The sequence below is a fragment of the Alosa alosa genome, chromosome 18 (genome assembly GCF_017589495.1).
Source record: "Alosa alosa isolate M-15738 ecotype Scorff River chromosome 18, AALO_Geno_1.1, whole genome shotgun sequence".
Classification (NCBI taxonomy): domain Eukaryota; kingdom Metazoa; phylum Chordata; class Actinopteri; order Clupeiformes; family Clupeidae; genus Alosa; species Alosa alosa.
The window spans coordinates 18,257,480-18,262,479 of record NC_063206.1 but is presented as its reverse complement, the minus strand read 5'-3'; the positions used below and the strand labels follow the sequence as shown (position 1 = coordinate 18,262,479).

The 5,000-nt window shown below is 46.3% G+C and overlaps 1 protein-coding gene across 4 annotated transcripts in view; it reads left to right on the top strand.

Annotated features, from left to right (window-relative positions):
- Positions 1 to 5,000, top strand: part of pkdcca (protein kinase domain containing, cytoplasmic a) — a 49,870-nt gene that overhangs the window by 25,934 nt on the left and 18,936 nt on the right. The window lies entirely within an intron of this gene.

The following is a 5,000-nucleotide window of genomic DNA, read 5'->3' as shown; positions in this document are numbered from 1 at the left end:
CTCCCCTCGCGGCTCCTCTCCCATAACTCTCCGGTGCGCGCCGGTTAACGGGCATCTGATGTCACTTATGAAGATGGAAAGCCACCAGCGGCCCTGTGCACTTCACAGGCAGAGCGGCCGCCGCCATTTGAAATCTTAGCTCTGTATAAACACGGACGTGTCGCTGGGCCGCGAGAAGCCCCGCACCACAGTTAGTTTTATGGGGGTGAGTAATGTGAATGTGTTTGTGTGTGTGTGAGAGAGAGTGTGTGTGTTCATACGTGTAATTGTGTTTCTGTGTGTGTGTGTGTAATTGTGTTTCTGTGTGTGTGTGTGTGTGTGTGTGTGTGTGTGTGTGTGTGTGTAGTGTATGGAATGCTCATGACACACTTGGAGAAGTGTGTTTTTTTCTGTGTTGGCAGTTCGTTTCCCACATCGTTAACTCGCTGCTCTGTGTCTGAGTGTTTCATTTTGAGCTGGTAACGCTCTTTAAGTGGCTCCGTCAGCCACAGGTTAAAACTGCACTCTCAGCGTTAATCACGCATTGGGTATTAACAAACCACTTTGTGTGTGTGTGTGTGTGTGTGTGTGTGTGTGTGTGTGTGTGTGTGTGTGTGTAGGAAAGGCAGAATTATTAGGCATTAAGAAAGCACTATGTGGGTCTTTGTGTGTGCATGTGTGTGTTTGTGGAGGGAGTAGGGGTATTAGGTATTAACAAACCACAAATGATTCTCTCTCTCTCTCTCTCTCTCTCTCTCTCTCTCTCTCTGTGTGTGTGTGTGTGTGTGTGTGTGTGTGTGTGTGTGTGTGTGTTCCAATGGCAGAGGTATTTGGCATTAACTAGTCGGTCTGCGAGAGAAGGACATGAGGGAATAGAGAGAAGGAGAAAAGCAAAGGATGGAAAGAGCAGTGGAAAGAGGAATGGAGAGATTCTGAGCGGAGGAGAGGAACAGACCCGCTCTTGAATCACAGCAAAAACTCTGTGTGTCTTCTCCATCTTCTCCACTCCTCTTTCATGCGTTCGTTTTTTTTTTCCAGCTAGTGATGGGGAAACAGAGAAATGAGGTCTCTGACTTATCTCCTCCACTTCGCCTCTGTCTTTCATCCTTCTTTTTTCTTTCTCCCTCTTTTCTCTTCCTCCATCTCTCTCTCTCTCTCTCTCTCTCTCTCTCATGTCTGTCAAAGCTCGCCTCTATTTCAACTCCTCCGATTCCCAACCTCAAAAGCTAAAAAAATATTGGTGCAACATACTGAGCAAACATCTTTAGGTGAAAAGACTTCATTTACACCCTGTCAAGGAAGTCGGCCAGAGCTTGAGTTCACAGACGAATCGTTTTTTTTTCCTTTTTCCACAGTCAGAAACCTGACTTTTTTCAGTGGTATTAGCCTCCATGTTAACCACACGATGGGGAATGCTCTCACCGATGCTGTGTGCATTCACCCTGAAAGAAGACAGCCTGTGCCTCGCCTTAAAGGCTTGCTCAGACCGTAAGATTTAATGATCGGATCGTTGCGTTCAAGGCGTTTCAGCGCCAGCGAGACTCCAGTCTGTAAACGTTTGCAGAGAAAGTGTCAGTGGAACAGACGAATGACTTAATGTTGTGTTTGCGAGCGCTGATTGAAAAAAGACCAGAAGTGTAAAATGTCTCACTCCTTTCTCCCTCTGCTTGTCGCATTTGCTTCTTCCTCTAAAACTTCTTCCTCTCCTTCTTTCCCCCTCCCTCTCAATCTCATTAGATCTCTCTCTCCATATCTCTCTCTTTCTCCTCTTTTCTCCCTCTCTCCCCCTCTCCTTCTCTTCAACCTCTCTATCTTTCTCCTGAATGCAAATTTGGCCAAATGCCCTAGGTTCTCTCACTGAGTAGTGTACGTGTCAGTTGTAGTTGTTGCAGTTGGTCGGTTTTGAAGTCCTCTCGTACAGCCCTAGACAACATGTTAGTCAGTGGACATTGATTCAAATGGTATTGAATCAACGTGTTTGTCACGTTGGTCTTACTTTATTATGCTTTTTTCTTGCTTGCCTCCCACTTTCCACTGATTGTTGTCTCATTCATTCTCTCCATTTCATCACCTCCTGCCATTGACTTCTCTTGCCTGTATATCTCCTATATTAACTTAATCTCTCTCTCTCTCTCTCTCTCTCTCTCAATTACATTGCAAAGGGATTGTCCCATGGCATCCCCCTTTTCTCATTCCCTTTATTCTCACCTCACCCTGCTAATTTGTGCAGTCACTATATAGGAGGCGCAGATCCTAGATCAGGTCATGACTGGGAATCCTGCTGTGGGGGGAGATGGTGAGAGCTGATCCCAAATCAGAATGCTGTGGTCTGGGTTTTAGAGCTATTATCAGTGGCTGGGGCTGGAGAGTACCCATTCTGGCTAAGTGAAAGTGACTCTGGCTGGGGCTGTGTCTCTTCAAGTATTGCAGATGGTCAACGGAGCTGGACCCTGCTCAAGATCCCCTCCTGTGATGCATCAGGAGACCATGTCCATTGTTCAATTTTCCTCTATAAATAAATGACATTTTTTTTTTAAATGAATTAAACAGAATTTCATTGAGAAGAGATAAGGACAGAATTGGTCTCTCTGTCTGCCTGTCTGTCTGTCTGATGGAGGCCTGCACTCACAGATAAACACATGGAAGAGAGAAAGGTTATTCTGTCCAGCCATTTTTGCTCTGCTGTGAACCCTCCTAAACAGTCCTTTACAAGTCCATTTCAGTTCCCTATTTTAGTTTCTTGGGCAAATGTCATGTTATAATGCATGCGTGAAGACTTTTCCTTATAGTTTCCTGGTAAGAGTTTTCCTTTTACAGTAAGTAGTAGTGATAGTAGATGTTTTAGAAGTTTTTTGCAATTTTCCCCTTGCTTCCTATCAATGCCTAGTCCTTTGTGCTATGTGTATGGTGAGAAACTGAATATGTTGTATAAACTATTAGAAATATGGACATTTCCAGATGGATTTCCTGTATTATTTTCTGGCGAGGCTTTCCAACTCCAACTGTAAAAAACACAAAAGAAAGAGAAAAGAGTCTGAACGTCAGAAAGAAAATGACAGTAATACTTAAATGAAGAAGAGAGAGCTCCCACAGCTCTCACTCGCTACACCTCTGTCATGCACCAAAATAACACACACCTAGCACCTGTTACCATCTGAAAGCCTAGCTCTTGTTCCAAAATAGCTGGTTTCTCCTGGAGGGAAAGGTGTCATTTGTCAAACATCCTATACAACCAAAAACTGGGAGCTGTTTTTTGACAGAGGAATTGTGACCAAAACAAAACAAAACAAAACAAAACAAAAAAACTGGTTCTCCTGCTGCTGGTAGCATTGAAGTGTTATCTGACCTGGTGCCTGCTCTGTGCTTGTACTAGCATGTTTATCAGTTGTGCTACAGAGACATTAACCAGGAGGACAACACACACTTGCCTGGAGGGAGCCAGCCTTTCCCCAAACTACAGAACAGCCTGGTTGACCCCTGACCTGGGTGTCAGACAAAATGGCACCATTCCTTTTCCCCCAAGAAGACAAACAGCAGACACGAGTCATGTACTCACAAACACACAAACACAGACACACACACACACACACACACACACACACACACACACAGGCACGCTCACCACACACACTTGGACATACAGATTCAAAGACATGCATATGCCCAGAGAGACAGAAAAGCATATAAATCATTGTTATCCACTAATCTGTGTCAGTGCCTGTTGCCAAACTGGAGGGGATGAGGGAATCTGAACATTTAGAACTGCCACGGGACACTTATTAACGTTTGTTCTCATGTTGAACCCGAGGATGCAGTGTGTGTGTGTGTGTGTGTGTGTGTGTGTGTGTGTGAGGGGTGGGGGTGTGTATGCCAGCTCGGGGCCACTTTTCACTATCCCAGTGCCCACAAAGTTGGCGAAATTGCCAGGCACATACACAGATGCACGCATAAACACTCTCTCGCTCACATCCACCACTGTAATTGGCTATGCATGATCTAAGAAGGCACACCCACATGTGTGCTAGACTTTCTCTTCATCCCACGCCATCATCCCAGAGTTTCCCTCAGCAAACACCCACATATTATTCACATATGCGCGTGCACACACACACACACACACACACACACACCCACGCGCGCACACACTCACACACAGAAACACGCACATCCCTAGGGTTTTGACACCACTCAAATGTAGCCCTGTGCTCCTGTTAGTTACGCCGCTGGGATATTGTTAGCCGGGGTGTCTGATGTCCCCTTCAAATTACCATGACAATACAGGAAACGCCTAAAAATAGCCATGCTTACTTGCCCACTGATACCCACGTTGGCACAGCCTGAGCCAGAAGGTTCTCTCACCGCGGTTAACAAAAAAAAAAAAACAGAGCCCAGCGCGCAGTTAACCCTTGTCAAGCCCTGGCTCTCTGCGCTGAAGGCTGCCGAGGTATTTCCCACCGTGTCCAAACACAGATGCTCTGGCTTCGGGCCAAAGCAATCTAAATCTACAATGTAAAGTCTGATTACAGCTCAAATGAACCGTGGACTGCTGTAGGGAATGACAGAAAGAGAGAGAGAGAGAGAGAGAGAGAGAGAGAGAGGTTGTTTGAGAGACAGAGAGAGACAGAGGAGTGGTGAGAGAGGAGTGGAGAGAGAGAGAGAGAGAGAGAGAGAGAGAGAGGATGAAGAGGAAGAAAGGAGGGAGTCCTAATTCTCGATTTGATCTGTGAAATGGGCTCCGTGTGGGCCTGGAGTGTTTGGTGGAGCCGGGCTCTGGCAGTGGCTGTGGGGGCCGCGGCCGCAGGTTGTTTGGCTTGCAGATGGAATTACATGGCGTTTAATGGGAACGAGCTTCCTCGGCTCAGATTTGCCGAGAGAAAATGTTTCTGTAAGCGAGAGGAGAGAGGGAGGCACGGGGGCTCAAGGGGAGGGTCCAGCCAGGACTCAGCCAGAGACCACGTTATAGTGTGTGTGTGTGTGTGGGTGGGTGTGTGTGTGTGTGTGTAATAATGGAAATATGGAAG